This window comes from Palaemon carinicauda, chromosome 6 (assembly GCF_036898095.1).
Source record: "Palaemon carinicauda isolate YSFRI2023 chromosome 6, ASM3689809v2, whole genome shotgun sequence".
NCBI lineage: Eukaryota > Metazoa > Arthropoda > Malacostraca > Decapoda > Palaemonidae > Palaemon > Palaemon carinicauda.
The window spans coordinates 122,156,137-122,180,377 of NC_090730.1; the positions used below are offsets into that span (position 1 = coordinate 122,156,137).

At 34.7% G+C, this 24,241-nt stretch overlaps 1 protein-coding gene across 1 annotated transcript in view; it reads right to left on the bottom strand.

Annotated features, from left to right (window-relative positions):
* The window catches only part of LOC137642182 (G-protein coupled receptor 6-like), a 105,127-nt gene extending 96,819 nt beyond the window's left edge, over positions 1–8,308 (bottom strand). The window contains exon 1 of the mRNA XM_068374729.1: positions 8,204–8,308. The gene's annotated coding sequence lies outside the window, so the exon portion shown is untranslated. The remainder of the gene's footprint in view (positions 1–8,203) is intronic.
* Positions 8,309–24,241: the final 15,933 nt, after the last annotated feature.

The following is a 24,241-nucleotide window of genomic DNA, read 5'->3' on the forward strand; positions in this document are numbered from 1 at the left end:
AACAAAGAGAAAATGAAAAGGTTAAAGGTCGATGGGGCAAGGGAAAAATAGCCCCCAATGATAATGAAGTGGTTGAAAATATACGCAAGAGATGAAAAGTATCCGGGAAGAAAAAATGATGAAGTGAGCGTGGCTAGTTCATGGCCGTCAGTTCGATGGTGTTGAGGCTGCGAATGCTAGAAGAGGGGAGGGGAAGTTAGAAGGGAGGGGAGGGGGAGGGGTAGAGTCTGTTGTGGAAGAGAAGCGGAGAGCACGAAGGGTGTGGGGGAAAGGAGAGAGAGAGAGAGAGAGAGAGAGAGAGAGAGAGAGAGAGAGAGAGAGAGAGAGAGAGAGAGAGAGAGAGAGAGATTGTGTGTGTGCGTGAGTGTGGGACGGTGAGAGAAGGGGGAATGTGGGAGCGGGGAAGTAATGGTTGAACGGTTAAAGGGGAGAGATTTACACAACATCTAACCTGTCCAGGAAGTAAAGGAGAATCAATAGAAAGGTTGTGTGTGTGCTTATCTCTGCATCAGTAGATTTTCTGCGAGAGCATAAACAATGGGTAGGTTCTCATTCTCAAGGCAAACGAACTTGTCAAATATGATTTTGGCTGATATATAACACACACACACTCCCCCCATAACGTCATGTTTTTACGAAATCTCGTGATTATTGATATTTTATATCTTCCTTTAGCATATACAACAAAATAAAAATAATTCGTGCACTCATCTTTCAAGTATGATAACCTTCGGCATGTGACATGCCAAGAAAAAGGAATAGAAACCAAATGGGAAAGCTATAGAGATTGATTTCGTTATTCATGAAATGTCACGTTAGAGGTAAGGTCAGGACCGGCTCAGAAATGAGATTCCTGTTTTATTGAATGGTAAAGACAAAAATGAATGACTGATAAGCTGATAAAGGCAATGCCATTTTATAAACGAAATCATTATAATATAATTATTTTACATTGTTTGTATAAAATGGAAAGTTTATTACGCAATTATTAAAGAAATTAAGTATTAGATAGAAGAGCCTGATATAAATTTGAAGATATAGGAAATAGAAACAGGCAGGGAATTCTGCAGCTTTAAATACAAAACTGAGGTACCCATGCTCCATCCAATCAAGGCATAGGTATTGTTGACTTCAACACAATATATCTAAGATGCTTTAACGTTACAGGAAGAACTTACTCTCTGATATAGATAAAACGACGAAATTCATAATACTTCTGTATAGGGTCAACAGGGCTATCGCTTGGCTAGGAAAATTTTGTGAAGTAGTGAAGTTGGGGGTCATTGATCAGGAGAACTGTTATTTATTCATTCTTCCAAGAGAAAGATAAAAAGAGAGATGTCCCAATGTGATAAAATCCTTTCTAAAACCAAGATTAAGAGGAATTTTCGATTCCAGGAAATTTCGATAGATAAGAAAGTTGGATTTTGTCAACGCCAAAATTTCTTGAAGCTAAGATAAACTGATATAACTTTAAATAGATTTGATTAAACATAATTTTAAGGAGTCGTAGAAATGGGAATATTTTTTTTTTCTATTATCGAATACAAGAGAAGTATTGGAAAGCTAAGAAGATTGAAAATATGAGAAAAAACGAGACCCGAATGGAATGAACCCACGTAGGTTGCGTAATTCCATATACAGAGAAGGCTGATAATGAAATAGGATATTAAACTTGATTGTGAATAACGTAAGATGGCCACGAGAAAGATGTAAAACGAGACAGGGAATTGAGTCATCTTCAAAAGAAGCCGGAAGGTCATCGATAAAGGTGAGTATAAAATTGAGACAACCGGACGGGGACGAGAGCAGCCATTGTGCCGTTACAACGGTAGACAAAGGTTAGATCAAAATAGTGTGAGATTTTTTTTGAGGAGGGAAAGAGTATTACAATGAAGTTATAACTAAATATTCTTATTTCAGACTCTCAGAATACATTAGAAGTTTCAAGAGCAAATATACCTTAGAAATGAGATACGATTTGAGATTACAATTAGGTTTTATAAAATGCTCTAACGAGGATAAACAAATAATACAAAAGAAGATATGCAATCGGAATGAATGTTTTCAAAGTGAAATTTAAAGCAACAGAACGGCAAATTAATTGACTGAACCTAGCCCTTTGCTTTGACAGAACAGAACCAGTAAATATTTGCGTGACACTCAGACGAAAAAATATCACGAGTTGCTAGAATCAGTATATTCACTCATTTTATAGAAAGAAACTGGATTAAAGTAACAGGAGGTACGTCTTTTGTAAACCCTATGTGTAAAGCTTGTAAATTAAAGATCATTAATAGAACATAAATCATTTTCAAGCCCAGAAATGAAAGGGAAGAGTTCAAATCATTGTTTTAGTGGAGAAAAAAAAATTCTCAGCTGTATAAAAGAAAATAAATATTTGAACGATTATTTTGAATCTCTACTTCCAGGTCTCAGAATTCTGAAGCAAGAGCTGTTCCAAGGGAAATCAAGCAGGTAAGACTTGAATCAAAGTATGCCAAGGTGGTTCGGCCATCTTAGCAATCTGCATCGGAATAAATATACAAAGAGAAACCCATTATTGCTAAGTGCTCCTCCTGGGCCTTTGTTCAAACCTATGGGTCAGAATTAAAGTAGCATCTAGTTCTGCTGTGAATCTGAAGCAAAGGTTTAAATCCTAGACATGGAAACGTTCTTTACGATCATTAAATTCAATTTGGGTATCTATTCCGAGGCAGAGTGAATTTGATATTAAGGATTATTTGTGACTCAATGCATAAATACTTGTATGTATTTATACTTGTATGTATGTATGATGTATGTAAGTAAGGAATTAACATTAATTAGAATCCCTTAATAATTTAAGATTTGCAGATGACACTTCCATTTAGTGAATCATGGGAGAAATTGGAAAAGGTGATAGAATATTTGAATAGAGAAAACAGAAATGTAGGACTGAAAATGAATAAGAGTAAAACTAAGATAATTTTCAATGAAAATGCAGAGTCAACAAATAAGGGTTATGGATTGTTAATTAATATACGTACTTAGGACAAACAGTAAGTTTTTCCTTAGGCCATGAGACCGAAATTAAAAGAAGTAAAAGCATAGGATTGAGAGTATTTGGTAAATTAAAAGAAGAAAAAGCGGGGTATGAAGCGTGTTTGGTAAAAAAAATGAGATTGAGGAAAGTAAATTGCCACTTTCACTAAAATGATAAGTATTTAATCAGTTGGCCCTACCAGTAGTAAGGTATGCAGCAAAAAAAAAACTTAGATCCTTAGAACATAAGCGAGTTTCAACTCAAAGAGCTATAAAAAGAATGATTATGGGAATAACACTAAGAGACAGAAAAAGGACAACATGGATACGAGAGCAAACTAAAGTAGAGGATACTCAAACAATATGTAAGAAAATGAAATGGACGTTGGCAGAACATACAATGAGAATGACGGATAATAGATGGTTGAAACGAAGCAGGGAAGGAAGAGAAGACGTTTGATTGATAAGCTAGGAAAACCTGTCTGAGGCCTTTGCCCTGCAATATATATATATATATATATATATATATATATATATATATATATATATATATATATATTGAATAGTTTCTGAGTTAATTATTAACAGGTGTGTCTTTTTTTACTGTACTGTCCATCAACACCTTTTCAGTAACATGGGCGTCACCCTTTCTCTCCTCACACAATCGCCTTTTCTATCCCTTCTCCTCCTCTCCTTATCCTAACGTAGAGTGTCTCTCTTCATCTGTCAATCTACAGCCAACTCCTCCTGGTCTGCATTTATCTTGATTTTTTTTCCGAGATGGCTATGTTGGGTAGGAGGGGAGGGGGCGCCTTAGAAATTCCTCTGCCAAGTGGCTTCTATTCATTGCCATCATATCTTTCTTTAGGCTCGGAAGTTGAGTCTTTTGAGATTCAGAATTTTCGCCAGATTGCACAACTACTGGCTTATCTCTCTCTCTCTCTCTCTCTCTCTCTCTCTCTCTCTCTCTCTCTCTCTCTCTCTCTCTCTCTCTCTCTCTCTCTCTCTCTTTCATTTATTTTTTTAACGATGGTTAAAACAAACTGAACCGGGAATCATTCAGAAGGGAACGTCGTACCTATATGACTTATACCAGTATACCTTTGCATCAGTGTGGCCCAGCTTCTACACTTTTATAAATATGGATTTGTAAGTATTATTTCCTTTTGTGTGTTTCCTTTTTTATGTTTGTGCACGGATTTGTATACCATTGGTAAATATTTTTCTAGTTCGTTTACATCTACCTCTAATATAGCCATTATATTGCGTAAATTCTCTCCCTGCCATTATCTATTTCCCTAGACGTTAAAAAGAACGAGAGAGCTCTAATAACAAGCATTTGCTCCATGAACCCACTTCCGTAGAGTTAATGTTAATTTCCCCCATCAGTGATTTTTATTGCCGTCTGTAATTATCCCTGGAGACTAAGAAATCTTATGTCAATTACTTCATTCCATTACCCCACAACGATATCTCCATTTTCCTACACTAAGGAACCATTATTTTTCTCATTCATGAATGTGAGACTTCTTTCTCATCAAGGCATATCTGATGTAGCCATTTTGGCTCTTCGATTCCATTATCGCTGCAACAGTTCCCTCGTTGATGTTTCTCCATCTTATAGTAATTTAAAGCTTCCCAAAATAGTCAACATCTAAAACCCTAACCAATTCCAACTTGAATTAACCTCATCAACTTTTAATCAATTATTTTAGCTTTTCCGTTCAATAATCCTACAAATTGCTCATTGTCTCGACATAAGACTACATTCTCGTGATTACATTACTTTCCCTGGATAAGGGAGATTACTTTGTAGATGTGAGGTTTTTTCGAACAGCGTTGCCACATCTTCCGGTATGTTAAACGACGTTAGATTGGGGCGGGAAGTGGGACATCACCTGCTGATCATAGGTATGTTTCAAGCGTTTGTATTCTTTTATTTCGTTTCCCTTCTACTAGACAAATGCAACTTAGACAGTCGGTTTTTTATTAATCCATTTTCACTTGTGTATCTCTAAGATCACTTTCTCATTCCTTTTACATCTGTATATTTGAAATAAATCACATCTATCTCCTCTGTAACTCTGTCATTCAACTAATAAAACTATGAATAAACTCCATCTCTATTTTTCAGGCTTACCCTATTCTTCATTGATTTTCATTGGTGCAGAAGGTGAGAAATGCTGAGCCATAAACTGAACGCGCAACATGGGCAGTAATACACGATGGTACCATAGCAGTAGTAGTAGCATTCTTTATCCATCTTCTTGCCATCTTTTGTTGGCAATTCTATCCTGTTACTCAATACCACATACTGAATTATCCGAAATAATAGAAATTACCTTTGATATTAAGTTTTGTTTCAGTTTTTGCTACTTTAAAACGTATATTGAATATTTTTCGGGTGAGATATAGAAAAGAAAGGTTAGGAAAAACTCGTTGAAGATGAATTATAAATACGTCATTTGGTGAAAATTATTTACGAAATTATTCAACCGGATATGGCTTGAATTAAGGGGTGATTTTGGAATAAACAAGGGAAGATCAATAATGGCGCATATGTGGGAATTGTTTTACTATATTTCTAAAAAATTCGAGAATGAGAGTTAAAGGTTTTAAGGTTTAAAGGTCGCTCATGAATGGTAGAGGCGAGGGACAGTGACATTGCCCTAGCAAGCAGGACAGTGACCTAGAGACTGACCATATATGTATATGATCAGCGTCTAAGCCCCTTCTCCATCTAAACTTGGATACTACAGCTAGAGAGTTATGTGGTCCTTTGACTGGCCAGACAGTACTACATTAGATCCTTCTCTCTGGTCGCGGTTTATTTTCCCTTTGCCTACACACACACCGAATAGTCTGGCCTATTCTTTACATATTTTCCTCTGTCCTCATACACATGACAACACCGAGATTACCAAACAATTCTTCTTCGGCCAATGGGTTACAGCACTGTAATTGTTCAGTGGCCACTTTCCTCTTGGTAAGGGTAGAAGAGACTTTAGCTATGGGAAGCAGTTCTTCTAGGAGAAGGACACTCCAAAATCAAACCATTGTTCTCTAGTCAGTTCCTTGCCAAAGATGTACACACCACTGTGAAAATTGCTCACTCAATCTTGAACTGCTACTCATAGATATATTTTCTTTGGTTTAATATTAATTTTTAATTTTATGTTAAAATGATTTATAGGAAATATGTTTAATGATTTTAATTGTGATACATGCTGAGGAACTATTATAAATCCGGTAATTTCATGAACTACATTATGTATAAAATAATGTAAATATCCCGATGTGTATAATAAATTCTTGTTTATATGTAATTATGTTTATTGTAATTTTTAATGTAGAATTTGTGGTCAACAGAAATCTATCTTTCTATCTATCTATCTTGGGTAGTGCAATAGCCTCGGTACCATGATCCTACCCTTTCTTGGGTTAGAATTCTATTGCTTAAGGGTACACTCGGGCACACTGTCCTATCTTATTTCTCTTCTTCTTGTTTTGTTAAAGTTTTTATAGTTTATATAGGAGATATTTATCCTAATGTTGTTACTCTTCTTGAAATACTTAATTTTTCCTTATTTCCTTTCCTCACTGGGCTGTTTTTTCCTTGTTGGAGCCCCTGGGCTTATAGCATCCTGCTTTTCCAACTAGGGTTGTAGCTTAGCAAGAAATGATACATGTATATATATATATATATATATATATATATATATATATATATATATATATATATATATATATATATATATATATATATATATATATATATATATATATTTCTTAATAAATTGAATATCACATACCGAAAGTAGTTCTTACTAAAAGCCACTTAATACAAGCTTCCTAACGAACGATTAGTAAGAATATGTCAGTTTTCATAATGGAAGGATGAAGCGGGGTTCAGATGTACGTTTATTGTGGACAGAGAATAGTAGACCCAAAGTTCAGTACTTAAACTCAGCTCATATATATGAACTCAAAATACTGCTGTGTATTTGTCAAATACTCAGTCTTATATGTAGTATCATTTCCCTTGGCAAAGCAGGTGGACAAGATTAAATTTCTCGGTCTTATTTTCCAGTTTGCTCAGCTTTTTGAATGCATGTACTATATGCATTAATAATCCCTTAACATCAAGAAAAATGCAGTTCAGATAAGTTCAATATCATATTTACGCTTGAATTCGTGTAATTCGTCATAGACTTGATAAAATACTGTGTTGTTGTTTTGTATGTTTACACATAAAGGGTCAAAGATCGGTTCCCTCTTCATTTATGCAGGTGCAAAATAATAGTAAATGTCTTATAAGATATGAATGTTAATACTTGTTCTTATGTAAACATACAAAGACCTGTAATAAAAAGGGGGAGGGAAACATTTCTTTGCAAAACCTATCGATGGTTCTCCCTCGCCCACACCAATTTTAGGAAAGAAGGATAGGTATTACCTCACACACAAGTAGGTTAACAGGTAGGTAGTGGCAATGAGAACAAAGGAAAGTTGCACATGTGCAGCGGACACCCCTTTTGACATCGTTTCTCCTTCAAAAATAAAAATGTTTACTTGTTTCATAAGTGAAAAATTACCCTTTTTGATATAGTGAAACATTAATCCTTCAATGAGTGACAGCGCCGATCCTCTTTTTTTCGCCTTCACATCTCCTTCTCTTTCTCTTCCCCTTCATCTCCAACCCCCATTTTATTAAGTGGAGAAGTATGGAGGGCTCTCCGAACGTTACCACTTTTCATTATTCAGCCGGTGGTTTTTTCATGTTGGTGCTACGATTTTTTTCTGTGGTAACGAGGAATTTTTTATACCTATGACTATAAATTATACCATTTTATTACCCCATAAGATCAACACAATTGCTTATCAATTATTCTGCGCGTATCTCACATCCATGCAGTCTCTAACATGTGTTATTTTAGGAAATTTGTTGAAATAAAAGTTGATATTAACGTCAGGTATATTTGAAAGTCTACGTACTTTGAGACTCGCGTTTCATTTACTCAATAACATTTCTTTGTTATGAGACGGTGATTGAAGCACGCAGAACTAATCTCAGTGAGTTTCACGAAAAATAAAATATTATAGAACGGAGGAGTTTTCTAATACACTCCCAAAAATTCAAAATAAAGAATAAAAAGAAAATTCATCTGAAGCGACATACCTAAAGGCGATGTAGAGCAAGTCGACGACGGCCGAATTAACCGCACGGTTTCACCATCAGGGAGACACTGAGAAATGCACAGAACCCAGAGCACTTCACTCCCTGCTCTCTCTCTCTCTCTCTCTCTCTCTCTCTCTCTCTCTCTCTCTCTCTCTCTCTCTCTCTCTCTCTCTCTCTCTCTCTCTCTCTTACCCGATAGTTCTGCGTCGCGCCGATCCTCCGGTGTGCTTCTGTTCTACCTCTTCTTCTGTATCCTACTTTCCCACCCTCCTTTGCCTTCCTCTCACCCCCCCCTCTCTCTCTCTCTCTCTCTCTCTCTCTCTCTCTCTCTCTCTCTCTCTCTCTCTCTGAGCACGTCCTTGAAATTGTATTCTACATCTAATGTCGGTGTTTCTCTGTACTTTTTCATTTATTACTAAATAATTCTACTAATTTTCTTTCAAAGCGGCAATAAAATTTGGCAGATATACTTTTCTTTTATATCCTTATACCAAAGATAGGTATTTAGATGTAAATAATTTTGTATTAAAACTTATAGTGTATACTGGCCTTGTTCTTAAATTGTATCAAAAAGCTTTTCCTTAAAATACATATTTTTTTACAGGAAAAAAAAAGTAGTAAAGACAAAAGGTATCCTGTTTTTAGGTTCCGAGATGTTACAAGTATTCTGCTACTGTAAATGGCTCCTCCTTGTGAATTTGAGTGTACCTTTCGTTTGATACGTCTTACTGAAGGGAAAAATCATTTTGCTCAATGATGCAGTTTTATACTGATTGGCGCTATTTTGGAAAAGTCTGTTCAAATATCGTTCCTCAATAGTTATTTTTATTTTAAAGTGTTATAAATAATGTCTGCATAATTCATCTCAATAGCTTACGGGTATAGCAGACACTTCGGAGGCCAATGGATGCTGACTTTTAATGCATCACTACAGTCGCTATCATGACACTAGCAAATAAGAGTTTCCCCTCAAAAAATTCAAGATCACGGGTTTAGGCTTAACGTAATTTGAACATTATTTTTTTTTTCTATCGTCTAGTATGATATACTGAATCATTAGAAACTCCTTCATATTCTTTTATTTCTGATGGTTTGCGCCATTACTATCATACATATTCTACATAAACTGGTTTTCAATCCCACCAAAAAAAAAAAAAATCATTTATCTTTCGGATTTGGAGACGTTCAGTAAAAACGTTCCTAGATGTTATTAGACTGACAAGATAAAATTCAAGAGGTGATTATTATCATTAGAATACTTATAATGACTGTATTCTTAGGAACCGTTGATAAATATTTGCTGGACCATAGCTTGAAAAAAAAAGTTACATATCAATTTTACACAAGGTTACTAATACTTGCTTATGAATCAGCATCAGTTATATTAGGCTTCACTTAAACGTTGGAAGTAGTATTAAAAGAAAAAAAAACAGTAAGAGATAAAGTATATTAATATATTAAACTTTATTAGATATTCAGCATCTGAAATACTAACGTACTAAGCTTATACTTAAATCTCTTCGGAAAACCAGATTAAATCATTACAAAAAAGAACAAAATAGAAATATCTGTACCACATATTCGCTTGCACTAAAGTAAAAACAAATAAGATTTCATAATCCTTTCTAATACTATTTCTTCGATTAGCAGCAAAATATGTATAATTTACTCTCCAGAATATAGTGAAAGTTACAAATGGAAATTTTCAAAAACACATCCAGATAACCGAACAATACTCTTCAATAAACGAAATAGCCAATGTGAGATTATCCTGGTTTCTCTCTTTAAAAATTTAGATAGAAAAAAAAAACATAATTTTCCTTTTCTGTTTTTGGTTTCTCAGTTTTCTGTTAACAAAGATGTTTGATATTGATATTGCTAACTTTTCCTAATACTGGCTGAATTTTTCTAACTTATGCATATGAAACAACATGAACATTTCCATACGTTATTACATATTTAAGCAAATACTTGTATATATAGAACATAGGAAATCTTTCTCTCTCTCTCTCTCTCTCTCTCTCTCTCTCTCTCTCTCTCTCTCTCTCTCTCTCTCTCTCTCTCTCTCTCTCTCTCTCTCTCTCTCTCTCTCGTGAATCTATATATATATATATATATATATATATATATATATATATATATATATATATATATATATATATATATATATATATATATATATATATATACATATGTATATATATATATATATATATATATATATATATATATATATACATATATATATATATATATATATATATATATATATATATATATATATATATATATATATATATATATATATATATATATATATATAACCCGCTTCAGCTACCATCCTCGACTGTACCTGAAACAGTTTCAAAATATACTGAACAGTATATATCTATTTTTAGGTTCAAATTGTTATTAGGATATGTTTTTTTATGAACAGCATAATTTCAAACAATAGCATTTATTTGTAAGAAATTACAAAAATAATAATCATGTTTGTACTTATCTTTTTTCTTATCAATATGTATAATTGGGATATTTACATATAACTAACATGTTAGCCAGTGACAATAGAGGCATATCTTCTATCAAATCAGAAAAATCCACATCTCCTTATGAGAGCCCTAATGCATTGTTAAAATTACTCTTTTCCAATCATTATATACGTTTATTCTAAATAAAATGTAATTTAGAGTTCTTAAATAATTCTTTTATCTTATTTACTTTATCTAGATAACTTTCTTGAACAGATACATAGTCAACATACTTCTCTTACTGTGGATTTGGTCTGCCTTTTGTTCAGGAGATAATTTCAATTTTTATTTGCCCCATATGCATATCAGCATGTGTCGGTCTAATTTTCTGATAAATACTCTAAGTGCTGCTCAATGAGGCGTCATTATGCCTAAAATCCTAGGATATTTTTCCTAGGTTACTTTTATGAAATAGAAATACTTAAACCCTGTTCAATAAAAATGCACTGACGACTAATAAAGGTTATGGACGAATCTCTAGAGATTGTTAATGAATATACGTATTTAGGACTGATAAGTGTTTCCCCAGGACACAAAACCAAAATTAAAAGAAGGATTAGCATGTGATGGAGAGCTTTTGGTAAACAAAATAACAGTATGAAAAGGAAAATGCCACTTTGACTAAAAATAAAGTATTTAATCAGGTGGTCCTACCAGTATTAAGTTATGTATCAGAAAACTAGAGCCTTACTAAAGCTTTAGAACATAAGCTAGTTACAACTCAAAGTGGTATGGAAAGAGTAACGATGTGATTAATACCAAGAGACAGAAAAAAACCAATATGGATACGCGAGCAAACTAAAGTAGAGGATATTCTAACAATATGTAAGAAAAAAAAAATGGACGTGGGTGGACATATAATGAGAATGACAGATAGTAGATGGACATTAAGACTAACAGAATAGTTTACTAGAGATAGTAAAAGAAACGAGAAAAGGAAGAGAAGTCATTGGAATGACGAACTAAGAAAATTTGCCGGTATAAACTGGTGCAGAAAGACCATACATGGACTCGATGGGCGGACATATCTCAGATATTTGTTCTGCATTGGTCTAGTACCGCCTGATGATGATGATGATGATGATGATATATATATATATATATATATATATATATATATATATATATATATATATATATATATATGTGTGTGTGTGTGTGTGTGTGTGTGTGTGTGTGTGTGGGTGTGTGTGTGTGTGTGTGTTTTTTTTGTGTGTGTATGGGTGTGTGTTAATAGGCGTAGGAGGAAATGATGATGATGGTGATGATATACAGCATATATATATATATATATATATATATATATATATATATATATATATATATATATATATATATATATATATATATATATATATATACATATATATATATATATATATATATATATATATATATATATATATATATATGTATATAAATATATGTGTGTGAGTGTGTGTGTATGTGTGTGTTTGTGTGTGTTAATATGCGTAGGAGGAAATGATGATGATGATGTACAGTATATATATATATATATATATATATATATATATATATATATATATATATATATATATATATATATATATATATATATATGTATATATATATATATAAATATATATATATATACATATACATATATATATATATATATATATATATATATATATATATATATATATATGTATATATATATATATATATATATATATATATATATATATATATATATATATATATATATATATATATATACATACATATATATATCTAAAACCTCTAAACTTATGTGCAACTAAAATCTTAACATTATAATTGATTTTACCATGAATATAATCTCTCACACAGCAACCTACTTCTCGAACAGACTAATGTGTATTAATTTGCTTTTTCTTTCTAGTAATTTAATGTGGAATAGAATATATTAACAAAAGGCAAACTATGCTCTGACGAAGATTATAGAGTTACACAAAGAATCTTCGGCATTTTGTATCTAAGCATAATTCAATCCACAATGACAACTGTTAGTAAATTCTAACTAAAAAGACATTCATCAATTTCCTATTAATGATATGATAAACTCACCAAGTTCTAAATCTACATGCTCATCGATACGTAACTTAAGATCACCTTGAATAATAACATAGTTGAAGCAACGCTCAACTTGTCAATCAATTAATTAACTAAAATTACAAAACCATATGACATCTACTCTCATAGACCAAAATTCCCATAAGATTATTGTAGATGCCTTGGTAACTTCAATTTATTAAAATATTGTTCCTGGTAATACAAATACAACACTTTACTGCGTTAGACCTAACAAGAGAAACTTCCCATATTACGCTCGCATCAATATCATTTCTTCAGTTTGGCTGCATGAACGTTTCCATTCTCCAAGCCGAGTACCGTTCATGACTTCCCAAAGCAAAAGTAATTAATCTTGCTACATATTTCCTCTATCTGATTAACACTATTCTATGTGCTAATACATTTACTATGCTACAATGTAATCTATTTCTATCTCAATTTTTATTTTCGGAAATAACATCTAATAAAGACACCTGCAAATATAGATATTACGATGAAATACACCCCCATGATCAATTATAAAGGAAGTTATGAATAAATTGATAAACAATATCACTCTGAAAATATTTATAGGAAAGTGTCAGCCGTTTGAATACTTCTTTGGACAAAAAACATTACATTTTAATTGGATCAAAACATAAAGCTTTAACATCAATTACCTCAAAGTCTCCTCTAGGCTCGTTTGACACTACTGTTGTGTTTAAAATCCCACTTACTTCACATACTCTTAATCCTTTATCTTACTTTTCCATTCGTGCATCATCACTTTTACCCTCATTGTTTTACAAAGTAGCCTCAACATCGTTACAGAGTTAAGATAAGCACAGGAGCCAGTTTAAGTGTGTTTAGTAAGACGATAAAGCATGATGATAAAACACGACCTTAAAAACAATTATTATTATTATTATTATTATTATTATTATTATTATTATTATTATTATTATTATTATTATTATTATTATTATTATTATTATGAGCTAAGTGACAACCCTAGTTGGAAAAGCAGGATGCTAGAACCCCAAGGGCCCCAACAGGGAAAATTAATCCAGTGAGAAAAGAAAATGATTAAACTTCAAGAGTATTAACGAACAATCAAAATAAAATATTTTAATAACAGTAAAAACATTATAATAGATCTTTCACATATAAACTATAAAAACTTCAAAAATAAACAAAAGGAAGAGAAATAAAATAGGATAGTGTGCCCGAGTGTACCTTCAAGCAAAATAACTTCAACCGAAGATAATGGAAGACTATGGTACAGAGGCTATGGCATCACCCAAAACTTGAGAACAGAAGATCTTCTTACCATAGCTAAAGAGTCTCTTCTAGCCTAGAAAAGAATGGGGTAAAACTAATATCCACCATCCGAGTCTGTTTTATGTAATCCTGTGAATGAAACTTATACGATATAATGAAAAGTATCCTATGACAGGTACGAGCGGAAGGATTTCAACATACACCACACTAGTAGGGCAATATTTTACACACCATACCCCATTTACAAAATTCATCTATAGTTTATTCAACATATAAAATTTCCCTTTTTACAAAGGTAGCTAAAATAAAGTGAAAAAATATAAAGATAAATTCAGGAAAATTTCATAGGGACTTTTCTGTTATTTAGTTCAGAATAAGTATCCTTTGACGGATCATGATCTAATAGTATGCCCTTCTCTGTGACGTCAGTACTGGTAGACCTAGACCGTGGATACCTGCACCCATGCGCCGACAGGTGTTTGATTTCATTCATGGTCTGTCACACCCCTCGTGACAATCCACTTCACAGCTACTGAAGACAAAGTTCATTTGTTATGGCATTACTAAGGCTGCTAAAGATTGGGTCCGCGCCTGTGCTTCATGCCAAACTTCAAAAGTACATTGACACACGGATTCAGGAGTGGACACCTTTCCTTAACCTCAACATCGTTTTCCCCACATTCACGTCGACATAGTAGGTCCCCTACCCACATCACAAGGACATCGTTACCTGTTTACCGTCATCAACCGTTCCACTCATTGGCCTAAAGCCATTCCCATGGAAACAGCAATGTCTGCCTCAAGTACACCTGCCTTACTCTCTGGATGGATGGTGAGATTTTTTATCAATGAACATATCATTCTCTGACAGGAATAACACTTTAACCGATGTGATAACGTCCCGGACTGGTGAACACCTGACTGGGGTTCGAGTCCCGCTCGAATTCGTTAGTTTCTTTGGTCGCTGCAACCTCACAATCCTTGTGAGTAATTAGCAGCCATTGCCTGGCCTTCCTTGGTCCTAGCTTTGGTGGAGAGGGAGATTGGGTGCTGATCATATGTACATATGGTCAGTCTCTACTGCATTGTCCTGCTCGATAGGGCAATGTTACCGTCCCCTGTCCCTGCCATTCATAGGCAGCCTTTAAATTTTTCTTTTGTTTTGACTAGGTTGACACGCCTTCCTTCATAGTTTATTTGGTACTTTTTCTTATTCAATATTGCTATTCATCTTGAATTTTTTCTCTTATTGTTTATTACTTACTTCTCCGTTTATTTTGTTCAATGTGTGGCATTCTGATTTTCAAATTGGCGTTACAGTTTAGCTTATAATAATAATAATAATAATAATAATAATAATAATAATAATAATAATAATAATAATAATAATAATAATAATAATAATAATAATAATAATAATAATGGTATAGTTTGTTAGAAGACCCTCTTTCAGACAAGCTGAACTAAAGATAGTGGCTATCTTATTTTCAGCTGCATTCAGCTTCTAAGAAACTTTTTCTGATTTCATTATAATATTTCTTCCTTCATTGCTTCTTTCAGGAAGTATTTCAAGAGCAATGAGTGTCAACTAAATTCTTTCTTGTTTATCAGCACAGTAATACAATATGACGACTTTTCGAGAAGCTCTTTCTCATATTCTGGTTCAAGTAAAAGGAATATAGATTGAGTATTTATATAAATTCTATGATCGAATGACGAAATCTGGTGAATCATAACTCTAGTTAATATCACCGTACTTCTTGCTTGTTGGTTGAGACGGTGTGAGAGAGGGCTTAATTACACTGCCTTGTCACTCTTCTGATGCTTTGATGGACGTTGTAGTTCTGTTGGAGAGTAGCAAAGGTGGTGTGATACCAGGTGAGATAGGGTGACAATAAGCTGCTCTGTGATTGGCCAAGACTCTCTCCGGGTCAGGTGACCATTAAGTAGGCTGTGTCTTATCTGAAATCCGTTATCTGCGAAAATACTGGCGTTTCTTGGCCGTCTGCATGTAGGCAGGAGAACTGCCTCTTGTGTTATATTATGTGCTCAGAGAGTTTATGCTTCAACCGAAAATTAAAACCCTTACTGGTATAACTCCGGAACATAAATGGTGATTTACCCTCAAATCTGCACTCTCTGGTGTGGACTTAAAAGTTTTTCCTTTGCTTAAACCAGATGGCTCTTCCACTCACTGTCCAAGGGAAAAAGTAACTCTATTGGTTGATTTTTTATAGAAAGCAGAGTAATGGAAAACTTTATCTTCCTTATTAGTGTTTTCCTGAAGCTAAACTAGAACACTCTTACTAGACTGTGATACTTATAAGGGAGCAGACCAAAATAGCATTTCCCTGCGTTTCTCTTTTATAAAAACATCGTATTTCCAAAGTTGACAGTTATTTTTCGCAAGCTAGCAAAAGGATTCCTTTTGCACTTATTGGTGAATTGGTAATGTTTCTCAAATTGGGTAACAGCTTTGGTAGCTCTAGCCTGCTGATCCCCTTCCCAAAACCAATAACTCTCATATTATATAAATTCTTTTAACGTCTTTTGGCAAAACGGCTAAATAGGTATTTTGACCGTAATCCTTTCTTCCCTATTTTGCAGTTTGACTTTCGCAAAAGCCTTGGAGCATAGGATGCCCTTCTTACAATTTCCAGTGCAATACAAAATTCCCTTGATTGTTGTCAGGAAGTTTGTATGATTAGCTTTGATTTTAGTACTGCCTCTGACCGTGTTAATCATGAGGTCCTCGTTTTCAAACATAAGCAGATAGGAGTAGGTAGGTCTTTTATAGCATCCTTATTGAATTCTTAAGTAATAGATGCAAAGAGTAGTCTAGTTGTTGATGGGCACAATAGTGAGTGTAGGAAAGTAATATTAGATGTTTCTCAGAATAACGTTCTAGGCTCATTACTTTTCATGTTATTGTAATGCACGTGCAGCAAGTAATGGATATACAAATAAGGAGGAATGCCCTCTTTCCATTTTCTTTTATGCAGTACACACGGTAACCACCATCTAACTTCAATCAACTTAAACCACAAAAGACGTTGACTGTAACACGCTAACTTCAATTCTATTTTCTTTACCATTATTATATTGTCATTTTTTATGTCAATGTTAACCTAACTGACAAAAACTGTTGAATTATACACATGCAATTGTCAACCCTATATGACCCTTTGGGAGCTTATAAATACCTGTGGTGTTCACAAAATAAAGTTAGTTATTTGGGATCTCGTTTTATATTCATACCTCCTTCATTCTTGTCACATTGAAGACCTATGGAGTGTCTTCAACACCCAGACCATCTAGCAGCTCACTGTTTCATCTGCTCTATCCTCCTCCAACGTCCACCACTGACCCTGGCACATCTGTCCATGCTGAAACAGTAAAACTCCCACCCTACACTAGTATAAATGTTGCTTCATTTCAGCGCGCCGAGATTCTGTTCTGTATCAAGAGCATAGCCCTCTCAAGAAGCCAAGCAGACTACGCCCTTATTGAGATCCCCAACAATTTTTTCTTAGAAATCTCCAAATGGCTTTGCGAAAAAAAGGACACCCCCATACAGTACGATGCCCTCAAATCCTACCTCCTGTTGCAGTACTCACCGTTACCAGCCTCCCATATAACCAAACTATCTTAGCCCTCTCAACAACCGTTGGGGGTTCAAAGGGTATCAAGGGCCTTCAGAAAAATTATCAGTATTGCTTGCCTTCCGCCGGCTGCAGACAGTTTTCTTCGTGAAGTGAACCTACTTCATGCCCTTTGGATACAACGCCCACCTGAACATAAGCAAGCCACCCTTCCCAATCTCGACACTTTGCCCATGAAGGACCTGATGACTGTCGATGCTTTTATGGACATCCACTGCACACTTTCAAGAACTCCATCAACATCTCCATTCCTAAGACAGTGGACAACCATTAAACGACGACTGAAGCTGAGATGAATGCTATAGGACATCAACACCACCCACCTATGCCAACCCATGCCTGCACCTTAACCAACACCCTCAACAGCCACTGGATGACGCCCCTCACCATCAGTTGTGCCACTACCACTTCAGATTTGGGGCTGCTGCTAAGAAATGTAGCCTAAAAAAAAAAAAAAAAAAAAAAAAAAAAAAAAAAAAAAAACCTGTAAGCCATCACCTGTAGCTATGGCTTCCCCATTAACTAATCTCTTCTTTTAGCATGATTCAGGATCTAATGTGCACAATCTGATAGATACTGGTACCTGTGGTTACCTTCTGCCTCGTTCCCTATTAAGGGTGTGACCCTATCATTCTAACACTGCTGATGTCTGCCAACGGATCTGTTATTCCTACCATGGTTATGAGATACTGACACTGTCATTTAGGGGTGTCCGGTACCGGGAAATTTCATCTCGTTTACAAGATTCAGACTTTTGTCCCCAAACTGTTCAACAAGTGCTAAACACCCATTTGCCAAAATGGAAGAAATGGCCCTTTGTCAAAAGGCCTAAGCCTCATAGTCATCGTCCCTGCACATCGTCCTGAAAGAGGATGGATCCCTACACCCTTGTAGGGGTTATAGGCATCTTAACATGTAGACGGAACCTGATCACTATCCCTTACCAAATATCGCCGACACCACCCCCTACCTTCAGAGTGCTTAAGTATTTTCGACCCTCGACCTCCAGATGGGGTATTATCAGGTGTCCATGAATCCAGAAGACATCCGTAAGATGGTTATCACCATCCCCTTTGGTACGTATACTTTCAATTATTCCTGGTTTGGCCTTCGTAATTCAAGGGCCAAATTTCAACATCTCATGGATAACATCTTAGGGTACCTCCCCTCCTGTGTATGCTATGTAGATAACATACTGGTATTCGCCTGTTAAAGAAATCTCCACAGAATCGACATATCCTTGACCGCCTGCAGCAGAACGGTCATGTCGTCAGGTACAACAAATGTACCTTTGGTGCCAAGAATATGGCATTCTCGAGTCATTGCATCACTCCTGAGGGCATTCACCTCCTTCCCTGGGAAGGTATCAGCAGTACAGAAGTTCCCCATGCCCTCGACTGTCAAAGCACTGCAGGAGTTCTTGAGCATGAAGAACTTTTACCATCGGTTCTTGCTAGCTATCACGGCAATTCTTGCCACCTCCACAGCCAAAAACCTGCAGGAGGTGGAATTCTTCAACGCAAAGAAGGTCCTTGGGCTTCTAGCATCCTAATTTTCCAATTATTGTTGTAGTCTTGCTAATAATAATAATAATAATAATAATAATAATAATAATAATAATAATAATAATAATAATAATAATAATAATAATAATAATAATAATAATATTGTATCTAGGAGGATCAAATATTGGCTACCTGGAGCATTGCCTATTATAGTGGTATTTCTATTTGATTGCTGTCGAGTGACATTCAGGCAATGGATTTGGAGAAAGTTTGGTTGATTAACGCCGCAGAACAGTCGGTTGTAAAGATGCATCGTTATCATCTAATATAGGTGCCAGGATATTCTTTGACGGGGCCTTTAAATCAGTAAAGCCTGCTTCACACGAGCTGTTTGAACCCATGCGGTTTAAAAATCAATGAGGACCTTTGCACGCTGCGGAAAATATCCGTGCGGCAGAATAACCGGATGATAATGATTTTCAAACCGTATACTGCTAAACCATGCAGCAGAATACTTGAGAAGTTTATGGCGCCCTTCAAACAAGATGTTTTCCCCAGTGCGGTAGCAGTGATTCAGCAGTGGACGAGGGCAGGCGTTACTCTTCTGCAGCTATTTTTCAGTGATCATTATTATTATTATTATTATTATTATTATTATTATTATTATTATTATTATTATTATTATTATTATTATACACCTTACTAGCAGAGGTACACTAAAAGAAATATAGATACAAGTGATTGTTTTCTTTTTCTTATATGTTACCTAAGATAAACTACTCGAATCTTTTAATACCGATCGACAGAGAGAGAGAGAGAGAGAGAGAGAGAGAGAGAGAGAGAGAGAGAGAGAGAGAGAGAGAGAGAGAGAGAGAGAGAGAGAGAGAGAGAAGTGCTGTGGGTTCTGTGCATTTCTCACTGTCTCCCTGATCAGTGTTTTGCGACGATCCTGTCATGTTCAAAGAAATGAGGATGATTGTTGTTGAACTATTATTATTATTATTATTATTATTATTATTATTATTATTATTATTATTATTATTATTATTATTATTATTATTATTATTTGACTGGCCAGACAGTACTGCATTGGATCCTTCTCTCTAGTTACGGTTCACTTTCCCTTTGCCTACACATACACCGAATAGTCTGGCCTTTTCTTTACAGATTCTCCTCTGTCCTCATTCACCTGACAACACTGAGATTACCAAACAATTCTTCTTCACCCAAGGGGTTAACTACTGCACTGTAATTGTCCTGTGGCTACTTTCCTCTTGGTAAGGGTAGAAGAGATTCTTTAGCTATGGTAAGCAGCTTTTCTAGGAGAAGGACACTTTAAAATCAAAGCATTATTCTCATCTTGGGTAGTGCCATAGCCTCTGTACCATGGTCTTCCACTGTCTTGGGTTAGAGTTTTCTTGCTTGAGGGTACACTTGGGCACACTATTCTATCTCGTTTCTCTTCCTTTTGTTTTGTTACATTTTTCATAGTTCATATAGGAAATATTTATTTATATGTCATTGTTTTTAAAATCCATTTTTTTCTTGTTTCCTTTCCTCACTGGGCTATTTTCTCTGTTAGGGCCACTGGGCTTATAGCATCCTGCTTTTCCAGCTGGTGTTGTAGCTTAGTAAGTGATAATGATAATGATATTATCTATATATTAATATGAAAGCGTGTGTGTTATTTATTTTGTGTGTCATGCTTTAAAGAAAACGGAAATAGTTTCATGGTATACTGGTGTGTCACGCTTTAAAGAAAACGGAAATAATTTCATGATATACTCTTACAAATTCACATTAGACTTTGATTACTTAACCGAAGCACATCTTATATAGTTTTCCCAATTTTGTCTTTAGCACCTGACTCTTCTTTTAAATATTAGACAAAAAATTGAGTTCTATCAGTTTCCATAACCTAGATTATAAAATTAATTATGGGACTTTTCGTTTAATGACTAATCCGTTCTTATTGTAAAAGATTTCTCATAATTCTGATCACCTTTTGCTTCAAATCTTCCTTGACATTACTCAATTCCCTGTCCGCCTATTATATTCAATGACCATTAATAAAGCTCAAGGACAAACTTTTGATAAGGTTGGGATCTACCTACCACAACCTTGCTTTACTCATGGACAACTTTATGTAGCCTTCTCAAGAGCAAGGTCTATGAACAGTGTAAGAGTGAAAATTTGTCCTCAGAATAATTCTACTCATGGCCAGAGAAGAGGAACTACCTTCACTATATATATAGAAGTTTTGTAAATTGTTTCATGTATTGCTCGTTTTTTAAAATAAATATACAAATCAAATCTTATCACATTTTATTCAAACATGTATAGGTTAGGAACAAGATAATTAGTATTGAAAATATCATTTCGTGTAATTTACACGGGTTCCGCTAATTATTATTATTATTATTATTATTATTATTATTATTATTATTATTATTATTATTATTATTATTATTATTATTATGTCAATTTGGTGGGTCCACCATTGACGTAGTTGCTTCTTTTTAGCACCCTGTTTATTATATACCTAAAGTCCACTTTCTTCTTCCTATACTTCATCTCGAACAAACACTGACATCCTAAGTATTCTGTTCCCTGATGCAGACGAACCGCACGGAAAATAACCTCTCGTGTGAAGACATACCCTTTGACATGCGGGAATCTGCCGCATGGTTTCAAACCGGTCGTGAGAAGTAGACCCATACGGCTTTGCCCTTCTTCGGTGGGTCCTGTGTAGGTGAAACAGGGTTATTACCTTTACCAACTTCGTTGCAAAGAGGTTATGTTTTGATAGGCGTTCCCTGTCTGTGTAGTTGTGATTTGCATAACTCAAAAACTATTCGACCGAATCTCATGAAATTTGGTGGGACGATTGGCCAATGATCCAATGAGAATTTTATCAGATTTTAGAAATGATTGAAGGTCAAGGTCACGAAAAGTTAAGAATTTAATTTTGCTATATCGGGGTCAATTCTTATCCGATTTGCATGGAACTAATGCCAAAATATGCATAATTCAATTGCCTATCTTGTTATATACAACATAATATAGTGATGATATTACCATTGCGTATTTATTTGTTTGTATGTCTTTCCGTTTGTTTATGACACGTATAACTCAAAAACGGTGTGGCCGAATCTCATGAAATTTGGTGGGACGATTGGCCATGTTCTAATGACAGTTTGATTAGATTTAGAAATTGATTGGGTCAAAGGTCAAAGTCAATGTAACGAAAATGTCAAAAATATCTTTTTGCTATATCGAGGTCAATTTTTATCTGATTTACATGAAACTAATGCCAAAATGTGCATAATTCCATTGCCTATCTTGAAATATACAACATGATATAGGCGAAGTCACGCTCTCTACAGAGTGCTGGTTTTAGCTTTCCATAATACGTCTCCTGCTGTTCACCACCTGATAGCTCACAATGAATTCTAGGATCTTATCCTGCTGTATTTCGATTATGTTCTCATTCATGATCTTTAATGCACGTTCATCCTTTAAAAAGCCTCCGGGCATATGTCCTTTGAAATATAGTCAGATCTTTGCATTAGGTTTTGTAGGTGTGGTTTCCTCCTACCGGCTGACCTATTTTTTAACACGATTATTATTATAACCAAAACCTGAGCAACTTAGTCAAGTTCTTCGTGTTTTTCCCTCCAAATGGAGCAGTGAGTGATAGTCCACATGACGAAGACCCTGATCCTATATTCATTCTCTCCTGAGACAAGCCTTCTCCCTCAGAGCATTTCAGCTAATCAACAATAAGTACTTCAGTATAAGATCCGCCCTATACTGTGTTAAAAGAATTATAATTGCTCTAGTTGGTCATTTAGTCATAGAATATGTATGAATACTGAATCATATACCCCTTGTTCTTAAATAAGAAGATAAGAAAAGGTTCCCCAAAACGTCGGCATATTTTATTACTGTGTTAATTAACAAGAGAGAATTTACATAGCATTTATATCTCCTGAACTATGAAGAATGAGATGCCATCAAATATTTACCGGGAGAAGTAATGAAGGAAAAATCATTATAAAGAGAATAGAAAAAGTTTCCAAAAAGTTATAGACTTTATAAGTTATCTGGATCAGAGTATCTTGTATGTCACCAAGGCTTTTTAACTTTTCTCTCATCTCCACCATCATAAATTCAGTTTTATTTTCATAGTCTCAGTTGTTTTATAATCATTCTTTCTTCAGCACTAACAAGAAAGTGAATAATAAGCGCGCAAATCCTGTAAAGTCTTCCGTGAATTGGGCACTGACAAAAAAAAGAGACAACAGAAAGAGAGAAACTAATGCCTATAGCAATTGGTTATAAAAAAAATCGATGTTTGTAGTAGCTATTAACAGAGAGAATAATGCCTGCAATAGTTAGATGAAAATCAATTGATGCTTGCAACAATTAGTCATTTCTGATCCAACATATAAACTGACCAAACTACTATTGAACTTGAATTAATTTATTATGGTGGGAGTACCTGCGTTAGGGGAATCTACATGGAACGTGATGATAGTAGGTTTATTAGTAGATACTTAATAATTTAACAATACAAAAAAAATTATAATATAAAAAATATGAAAAGTGGGATGCCCCTAGATAAAAGATTGGAAGGCAGTGCAAAGCGTGTGATTAAGGTGCATTAAGAGTTTAAATTCTTTCGAGGCAGACAAATTTAGTTAAGCCTTTGTTAGTCAGTTTTAGTTCAAGATATTAAGGCATCTGAGGGAAACAAATAAAGATGTCTTCAGATGACTATGGGGTTGGGATATAAAACCTAGTTAGAAAGCAAAGGATGGGAGAGGTAAAGACAAAAGTAAGTGAAAAAAAAAAACAATGTAGAACCAGAGAAAGGATTAGGCAAGACCAAGTACAGTAAGGAAACGAAGATTTTCAGGTTGGATATACTGTATGAGGCACCAGTCAACAAATGTATGATGAGATTAGTAAGGGGATAGAGGTAGGAGAAATAGATGAACG